Here is a 10,553-nt window from a genome sequence, read left to right as displayed (position 1 = left end):
ACAATTCACGTCGTAGTTTTTTTAAAGTATTTTTGGTTTACTGGAAAAAATGGTTTTAATTTGACATGATTAAAATGGGAAAACACCCTAATGTTGTCATGCAATTGTTCCAAAGTTTTCACCCTAAGGTTTTGATCCTTCAATTAATCTAAATGGTTAATCATGGTAAGAGGCCTAAAGAAACATCTCAATTTAATTAATTGACTAAAATGACTTTTAATCAGCTAATTAAACTAATTCAAAAGGGGGCGTGCAATATTATAGGTCAAGCTTTATTCATCAAGAAGAATCAAGGAATGATCATAATGGAAGTCATGGATTTTAAAGATAAATAAAAGGAAAGAAATTTATATTAATATCACAAAACCCTAAATTTCTAATCTAATTTTAATCTACTTCTAGTTAAGAAGTTTAAATCCTAAATTTATTAGACTAAAATCTAATCATAACAAGATGCCAATTTGATAAAAAAAATAAATAAGAAAAATAAATTCCTAAGAAAAAGAAATAAATAAAATCAATCTGCCAGGGAGATGCAGAGTGAAGAATTGGGTGTATGGGTAGCAACTGGGTGCATGGGCCGTGGATTAAACCCCAAGTTTATTGTTGACATCAAAATTTGGGGTGTAACAGGAAAATTAGGTGGTGCACTATGGAAAAGGCCAATTGTCTTGGGTTTTATAGCCCATGAGCAAAATGAAAGGGGGGAAAAGACTGAACTCAGTCTCATTTCCCTCACTCAGACTCTCCCTATTCTTTCATGTCCACGTCACCTGAAATCACCACCACCACACCGGAAATCTCCTCCGGTAATGGCATGACCCAGAACCACATCTAACCACCACCATTCAACTCCTTTCTCCATACCTTAATCATCCTCAACCTTCGTTTCTCCCAATAAAACACCATATCCTTCAATCTACCCCTAACCTTGAAACCCTAGAACACTTCGAATGAAAATTAAATGCCAATAATCCATGGAATTGGAGCAAAACCTTAGGGGTTTTATTCAATAACGCATGAGCTATAATATGGTAACAAAGATGCAGCAGTAAGATTAATATTTAGAGGGACACGAAGACCTATCTACGAAACAGAGGTTCACTTTGGAGGGTATCGTAAAGCTTGAATATGATTATCAAGAAACCCAGAAAGGAGGCTCCAACTGATTCCAAGTATGAATGTTATTTTCAAATTCTTAATATTGATTCAAACTCCTTCTTCTACTTCCTTCTTATTATGTTTCTTATGTGAATTTTATGATTGAGTTTTGAGTCTTTTGTGTGAACTATTGTTGTTGTTGATGTATTAGGATAGAACTAGGGCTTGAGTATTTGCAGAGATAGTGATGATGGAATTGATTAAGGTTGTGGATAAGCGTTATGCTTCACCTCATTCAAAGCATGATTGATAGCTCTCAAAAGGATGGTTCAAGAAGCTTTATGTGAGATTTTTTTTGTGAGGTTTGGGGTGAGAATTTGACAGAGTAACAATATGGTGAAGATGACTTGTGAGTGAAGCAATAAATATGTGTTTATATAGATGAAGAGATGGTAGAATGAAGGTAAAAGAGGTTGAGGCAGTTAGGAATCATGGATTTGGGGCCCTTGATAGTAATCAATGGCTAGGGTTAATCAATTGTTGAGAGTGCTCGATGAGGAGTTTGTTATAAATTGTGTTAGTGAGGAATGAGATTGCAAGTGGTTTGTGTTTCTGTTGTGCTAAGTTTAGTGAAAAAACATGAGATGTAATTGTGTTTGTTTGGCCTTTGAAAGTTAGTTATTAGAAATTTGGAGGGAATTCTAGCTCAATGGGATTTTGGGTATTTCACTAGGACACATGTAATTTGGAAGTTATAATGTAGTTAGTTTTTTAGTAGGTTGTTAAAGAGTTTGTTAGATGTTTGTTGTCGTGACTATAAAATTTACAGAGTCGTCGTCATCCTTTGTTTGTTCCTAAGGAACATGAAAATAATGATAAAACCTATAAGTTAAGGGGAGAGACTAAGGTTCAGGAGTCGATTAAGCAATGGGAAGGTATTAGGCACCCCTCACTTTCATTGTACCCAATGGGATCCTCCTCTAAATCTAGGGTTAGTGTGTTTGCATAAGGAAATGTTTGCTTATGTTACTTATTATCTGCTTAGTTTATTTACTTACAAGCGATAGGTAATTATTACAAGAAAGTTTGATTGAAAATAAGGACACCGAAAATATTTTTTTATTGTACTCGCTAAAGTGATACGACTCTATGCCTACGTACCCTCATGTTTGATGAAAGATCAGAGTACCGTAATTCTTCTAAAAAATATTGGTGTGTTTTTTGATTTTATTTATGAAAAGGCCTCAACACACGGGGGCGGAGCAATAGTTTGTTTGAGAAAAAAGTCTCAATGCACAAGGACGGAGAAAAAAGTATTTGATGCGTTTGGATTGATTTTAGGTTTTAATTTGAATTATTGATCGATAAGGTGTGAAGCTAGTCAACCAATTTTGTTTGTAAAAATATGATTTTAGTTTAGTTTAGAAAATAAAGTAATGATCATATATACATGGTTATCATTTTTGTTGTTTTTGAATTGTGAAAAAGATTAGTTAATTTTGATTAGGAAAAAGTTTGATTTATGTACCAGGGTCTCATGATTCTATTTACAATTATTTACAAAAGAAAGTGAACATTTGAATTTAATCGGATAATAAAAATAAATATGTACAAACAATTAACTTAATTAACCTAATGGGATAAATCAACTAATTAAAAATAAAAAAAAAAGTTTTTTTGTGTTTTTAATCATATTTGGTTTTTATGTAATAAACTGAATAACTAAATAAATAACAAATTATATTTTTATGCATTTTTTACTTAAGATAATAAACTACGTTCATAAAATTAAATGAATTAAATAAAATAACTTAAATAACTTAAATAAAATGAATAAGCTAATAAGATAAATGAACTTAAACTAGAGAAACTCTAATAAGGAGCATAAGGTGTGAGTTAGCACATAGAGATAAAGATAAAGGTCCAAATCAAATAAAAACTTAATTCTAAAATAGAAAAAATAAATAATAATTATAATAATAAATAAAAAAGAAAGAAAAAAGAAATTTGGATTACTTGTTGGAATTAGGGGTGGCAAAACGGGTCGCTCACTCTGCCTAATGTCTGCCAAAAAAGAAGCGGGGCGGGCATGCCCGCCAAGTTGAAATGGGCATAAAAATATAGTCCACCCCGCCAAGGGGGCAGGTTGGTGGCCGACAGACTTTCCCACCTTTTTTATTTTATTTTATTTTCATTTTTTAAATAAATTAAAAAACTATTTTTTTTTTTACATTTCAATAAGAAAACATCTAACCAATAATTAGAAAGTATAAATGGCAAAAGACTAAAACCATCAAAGTATTACCCTTCAATCAAAAATAGAGAATTCAACAAGTATTTATCTAAAATAGAAGTAGAATCATCAACAAGTATTAACTTTCAAATTTCAACCAACTAAAATAAATATTTAAGTTAAACCATCAAGCAATCATTAACTTTTAACCATCAAGCAACCAAAGTTTAAGTTCAACCAAAAAAAACCATAATAAGTATTAAGTACAACATCAAAGTTTAAGTTTAACCAACCAAAACTCTAATAACATTGCCTAACAAAATAAGAGTGAAGCACTCTAAAACTAAATTCTAATCATATATCAAGGTCAAGAATATTAGATGCACTCTTAGAAGAAGTTAAACCTTCTTTTTCATCTTCATTGTCATCATCATTTCCATCTACATTATAAAACAATGAAATAAATTAAATGGTTAGAAAAAGTATTAAAAAATAGTAGATAACTATATTCATACTAAAAATAATTACCATTATCAAAGGCATGCAACCAATTGCGAGAACAAAACAATGCTTCAACATTTTCAGACAATAGTCGATTTCTATACTTGTTAAGCACTCTAGAACCAATACTAAAGAAAGTTTCGGATGCAACAGTGGTAATAGGAATGCTTAACAAGTCTCGAGCCATTACTAAAAGTTTGGGAAATTTATGTCTAGTGTTCTTCCACCATTGTAGTACATCCAAATGTTCTGTGTAATCAAGATCCAAAGCCGCCTCTTCCAAATACATATCAAGGTGACTTTGACCATTTCTTTTAGTTGTACTAGATTGTTGTCTATCCAATCTAATTTCCTAAAATTATGACAATTGAATAATAACATAAAGTTAAATGAAACCAATTATTAAATCGTGATTTCATATTATTTGTAAGAAACCAATTAGTAAGTCATGAATAAAAAACTTACATCAAATAGGCTTGGCTCAGTTGACATAGTTGAAGAGGTAGTAGGAGGAATACTTGAAGCATTTGAAGAAGAAATAGAATATTCTGCAAACAACTTATACAATTTCAGCTTTCTGTTTTCTAACTTCAATTACCAATTTAGTGGATCAATCACTTTATAACAATATCTCAATGAGTCCAACTTCATTCTTGGATCTAAGACAACCCCAAATGCAAGAACAACACTATATTCATTCCAATACTTCTCAAATTTCATAATCATGCTTTCATTCATTTTTTTTTAAAATTTCATTTACATCTTTTTGGTTGTCTATCAAAAGACATTGAATATTCCAAATTTGCAAGAAGTACAAATTGAAAGTGGGATAGCTTGTTCCGGACATCAAAGTGGTAATTTCATAAAATGGCAACAAGAACCTACTCATTTTTTCAGGTCTCACCCACTCTTCTTTTGAAGGATTACTTGTAGAATTTACATTGTAACAATGAAGATTTTCAAATGCACGTTGATATTTAAGAGCACTTTTAAGCATCAAATATGTTGAATTCTATCTTGTAGGCACATCTGTAACGAACCCACTTCATTTGTAGTTTTTTTTAATGGATATTATTATTGGGTCATATGCCTTTTTTTCAAAATGGGTCATGGACATTTTTTTAGGTAGTTTTTTTTTTAATTTTTTTTAACAGGCTAGCGGGTCAACCCCACCCCATTATGTATTCCGTCCGCGGGTATTTTTGTTTTGGAGGGGTGGGCGAAACGGGTAGGGGGCTCAAAATCCCAACCCAGCCCGCCATTTTTTGGTGGGGGCGCGGACCGGCCCAGCGTGCCCCGACCCGTTTTACTACCCCTAGTTGGAATGAAGAAGGTGTCGCCCTTTTGGGTGAAAACATAGAAAAAAAATTCATCTTCCTCACTCGGTGTCTTTCTCTCATCTTGCTCTCTCTTTATTGAAACCATTCTCTTTTTTTTTTTCCAGTCATTTTTCAAGTCTCACTCACTCTTCTTTTGACTTGTATAATTTGCATCGTAATAATGAAGATTTTCAAATGCACGTTGATATTTAAGAGCACTTTTAAGCATCAAATATGTTGAATTCCATCTTGTAGGCACATCTGCAACGAACCCACTTCATTTGTAGTTTTCTTAATGGATATTATTATTGACAAAAAAAAAATCAAAATACATAAAATTTTAGATTTATTATTATTTTCTTATGACTTTTAATATTCTAAATTTTTTTAATCATTCTTCCAATACAAATAATATTTTTCAATTTCACACACTAAAAGATTATAAAATATTTGTAATATCTCTCTCTCTCTCTCTCTCTCTCTCTCTATATATATATATATATATATATATATATATATATATATATATATATATATATATATATATATATATATATATATATATATATATATATATATATATATATATATATATATATATAATATATATCCTGTACTAAACTTTTAATTTTTTTCCTTTTATCAAGATAAATATAATCAAAATCCTATTTTTACAGCTCAACTAAAATTTCTATTTTATATGCCATGTGTCATGCGTTATTTGTTACAAGTTGTCTCAAATGTTACTTTATTTAATAAATTACTAAAATTAATTAAATATTTAATACCTTATTTAAATAAAACACAATATTAAAAAAATACTTCTACAAATTTGAAATTATCATTAAATTAAGAATATAATATCTTACATATTAATTGTGAATGAATGTATAAATATTAATTGATTTTAATTACAATTTTCAAACTAGATAGAAACAACCCTAAAAATTTAAGGATACAAATTAAAATTAAATTAAATACTAAACTTTAAGAAAGAAATATTAAGATAATAAAAATTAAAAAGTAAAAAATTTAACTTAAGTAAAAAAAAAAAATTTAATGGGACTAAAAAAAACTAATAGTATTATTAAAATAAATAATTATTTTTTATGTATGTATTGAATCATAAGGAAGTAGATAGAATGATGATATTAACCAAATAACTATATAGAGGAAGAGACAAAATGGTAGGGATAAGAATAATTGACTTCAAAAAGACTTTAGTATTTAAAAAACATAGTGTGATAAGTGTGTGAATGAAAAATTTGTAATGAATAAAATTTTTATGAAAAAAAAGAACCATCAAGAGAAATCTTCATATGGTTAAATGATTAAAAAATGAAAAAAGTTTAAAAAGTGTGAAAAATAAAGTTGGATCCTTTAAATTAGTTTGAGATTCTATAAAAATATGTAGAACTCTGTGTAAAACTATGTGTAATCGTCCTCATTGGTGTTTCAAAATTAGTGTGGAAAAAGACCTTATTTATACTAATAACTAAGTTAACAAAATCGGAAAAAAATTAAATAGTGTCAAATTAAAAATCAAATTAAATTTTTTGTATGATGAATATCACAGGTAAAAGGTCAAGGTTCATTGCTTGATCAGCGAGATATAAAAGGTGCTAAAAATAGCAAATCCGATTTAAAAAAAAATTAAACTAATATTGGATAAAATTCTGATTTTAATGAAAAAGAAATGATATTTTAAACGTTTTTTAATAATAAAAAAATGAATATTAATAATAAAACATAAAAAATACAATTTTTGTGATTTTTTCTGATTTGAAAATAATTCAAAAAAAAAGTTAGAAATAAAGAAAAAATAAATAAAAGAGAAAAAATGCACTAAAAGTGACAAAGGGACCTCTTGCACTCACGAATCCTTACACATGTTCTCTCACCAATTATGTCATTTCATTTATTTGAAATAAAGTGGTACTAGAAAGCATACGAAGGATGGGCAAATTTTGGGATACGATAGTTGTCCCTATTTAATCAGCTTCAAACTGAGATGATGACGATGATGAGTCTTCATCCTTCAGGAGAGATGATTAAATATATAGAGAGACCATAACTTTGTCCATGGAGTTAGTAGATTCTCTCGGGATTAGTAAGGACTAGATGCTTCGAGTGCTCTGTTGGTATTCAAACCAACTTTTGGTGGAACCCTCGTGAATAAAACATACCCAATCTGATGGAACCCTGGTTATATCCTGTTGATTAGTTTCAGCCCATCCGAGTGAAACTTGTAATGATTCATATGATGATCCGGTCACGTTATAAAATTTTGATAGGACTCTGACGATCCTCCGGTCTTTGTTTCATAAAACTCTAGTAGAACCCTTTTGGTCAGTTTGAACCCCTCAAGGTGAAACTTGCTTACGATTCCTAAGATCATCCAATCATTTTATGGGAATCGGGTAGACTCTGACGATCCTCCGATTGTTGCAATTCCTATGATCATTTGATTATTTTGGAATCTTGGTAGGACTCTGACGATCCTCTAATCGTTGCTTCCTATGATCATCTGATCTTTTTGGAATCTTGGTAGGACTCTAACGATCCTTCGGTCGTTGCTTCCTATGATCATTTGATCATTTTGGAATTTTGATAGGACTCTGACGATCCTCTGGTGGTTGCAATTCCTATGATCATCCGATCATTTGGGAAGTTTGGTAGGACTCTGATGATCCTTCGGTCGTTGCAATTCCTATGATCATCCGATCATTTTGAAATTTTGGTAGGACTCTGACGATCCTCTAGTTGTTGCAATTCCTATGATCATCCGATTATTTTAGAAATTTGGTAGGACTCTGATGATCCTCCGATCGTTGTAATTCCTATGATCATCTAATCATTTTAGAATTTTGGTAGGACTCTGACGATCTTTCGGTCGTTGCAATTCCTATGATCATTAGATCATTTTAGAATTTTGGTAGGACTCTGACAATCCTCCAGTTGTTGCAATTCCTATGATCATCCGATCATTTTGGAATTTTGGTAGGACTCTAACAATCATCCGATTGTTGTATGTTGAAACCATGTGTACTTGGTGGAACTTATCTCATGCGTGGGATAAGTTGCTAAGTTGGAGATGTGAGAGATGAACACCTGCTCACTGGCTGATAAAGATCATTTGGGATGATCGTTTTACTGAATAGGTTCTTGTGAAGACTCACGGTGAGTAAGCTTGCTGGAGAGATCCTTTGTTGAAAGGTTCTTGTGGAAATGTTACTTACTGGGAAAGGCCAATAAGTATCCGACTCGGGGAATTGTATTGGTATAGTTGGGGATTGGAATTCTAGGAGCGGTTTCAAATCCTATGTTATGTTATGTATGTTCACGTGGATGCGTGTTTTAAGACGATGTATGTTGTTTATGCATGATGCATTATTTGGGTTGACGCCTCTTTTATGGCATATGTATGTGGATGTGTGGAAACCGGTGTCTTTTGTAACATTCCGACTCTCCGACCTTTGAGACTATGATATCTCCATGAAATGAGACATGATGCTCTTGATATCTGGTAACGTGTTATTGAAAAAAAGAAACTTATGTACTAGTTAAATTGTGACTGTTGATTAGGGACCTTGTGTCTTGCTTGGGATGCATCACTAGAAGAATATGATCCCTTTAATGTCTTAAAATTTAATTAAGAGATGTTTTCAAAAAAGATTTTTATTATGCCCGATATTTTGATAGATAATTATGTAGGTAGATGTAATGATTCAAGCACTGATGAGATTCATGAGGTGGTAGTCACCTACTTTCACTTACAAACTAGTTTTAGTTTTAGTTTTTTTTTTCTTTTTAATCCCTACTTTTCCATGGACCAATTCTTTTGAATTTGTGGTCTATCGGGAAGCCCTAACTTTTTCCTAAGTCAAATCTTTTTTAGTTTTTGACTTAGCTGACTCTTTTTGAAACATGATGCCCTAACTTTTGCCTAAGTCAAATTTTTAGGTTTTCTTTTTGACTTAGCAGAATTTTATTTTTGAAACAACTCTTGTGATATTTGATTTTGATTTCCAAAGTTGTGACTTCCATGTTAGGTATCGTGAGCTTTGTATTTTCTTAGCTTCCTCGACGTTGGATGATGTATGTGAGGAAGAAGATGTGCTTGAACCTATTATCCTTGTGATTATATGGAACAATTCTCTTGAGATCATAATGCATCATTGACTTAATTGAAAAACTACCATGCCCTAGTTAAGATTAAGGGTTTTATATGAATAGAAAAGGAAACACCGATTTCTGGCTCGAGGGGGGTTGACTATTGATTATCTCCTTATTTCTCCAGTGTTTGGGGAGTGAAACAATACCTTACATCGTCAGCCAAGTCTTACTATTAAAAGCATACGTCAGCAAATTCGGTTATTTTGTTTACATCATTCTCCTCATAAGTTTGTTAATAGGTGAAAAACAAAACAAAAAGGCATTGATTTTTTTTATTATGATTTTTATGATGGCATAAGAATGAGTGAAAACAAATGGATTGATTCCAAAAATGCATGCTCATTTTATTAGAATTACTTTTCAAAGAGTAAAATTTTTAAATACAAACAACACTTAGCAAAAACAAGTTACAACTGGAAATGATAAAATCTATGGATCCTAGGGGTGAGCTTCCTTGTTGATCCATTGACTTTATGAGACACTTCTTGAAGTTCATGCACTTGTAAAGATAAGGGGTGATCATTCACCAATGGGACTCCTCTTTCAAAGTCGACTGTAGGTCTTGTACTTTGTGCTCACATCGGACATTCTCGTCATGCCTTGTAGGGTATGGACGAGGGAAGGATCCAGTGATTGTAGTTTCACTAGGGCATCTCCGAGTAAGTCAAGAGACATTAGTATGGGATATAGTTTCCTTCCAAGCTTCCTTTGTCTTGATTAATGAAGTGCATGAGGATACAAATGCAAATTTTATGGTGGAGGCATCATCCAGGGTGTCTATATTTGAAGCATTGGGTAGGCATGTGGCTGGCATGGCGAAGGGTTTCCCTCTCTCTTCAATGGTACTTTCCCCTATTGAGTCCCTCCATAGTTTCTTTGAACATATGACAAGTTAATTTATGATTATCAGTAAGTCTTCTGGCTAGATAGTTGGAGGAAAGTCGAAAGTGGAAAGGGTATGCAAATGTATGGGTATGCAAAAATATTTGTCCTTCATTTTTTAGGTATGCTAAAAGTTTTTTCATGGAGATGAAATGTGAGGTTAGGATAAATATAGAACTAAGGAAACCTAAACGGGTTAAGAGATAGTGACAGACATATGGAAACCCCTACGGGTTTAGAGATTGCGACAAACAAAAGGGAACCCCTACGGTTTAGGATAGTGATAGATACAGAACCCACATATGGTGTGACGTCAGTCAACCAATTTGTTTGCAAAAATG

The 10,553-nt window shown here is 31.8% G+C and overlaps 1 long non-coding RNA gene across 1 annotated transcript in view; it reads left to right on the top strand.

Moving 5' to 3' along the window:
* The first annotated feature begins 638 nt into the window (after positions 1-638).
* LOC127097796 (uncharacterized) overlaps positions 639-10,553 on the top strand; it is a 13,720-nt gene continuing 3,805 nt past the window's right edge. The window contains exon 1 of the long non-coding RNA XR_007793177.1: positions 639-1,175. This is a non-coding gene — a long non-coding RNA (uncharacterized LOC127097796). The remainder of the gene's footprint in view (positions 1,176-10,553) is intronic.

Source organism: Lathyrus oleraceus, chromosome 6 (assembly GCF_024323335.1).
Source record: "Lathyrus oleraceus cultivar Zhongwan6 chromosome 6, CAAS_Psat_ZW6_1.0, whole genome shotgun sequence".
Taxonomy (NCBI): Eukaryota; Viridiplantae; Streptophyta; class Magnoliopsida; order Fabales; family Fabaceae; genus Lathyrus; species Lathyrus oleraceus.
The sequence above is the reverse complement of the archived record's forward strand: the minus strand, read 5'-3'. Positions and strand labels throughout refer to the sequence as shown.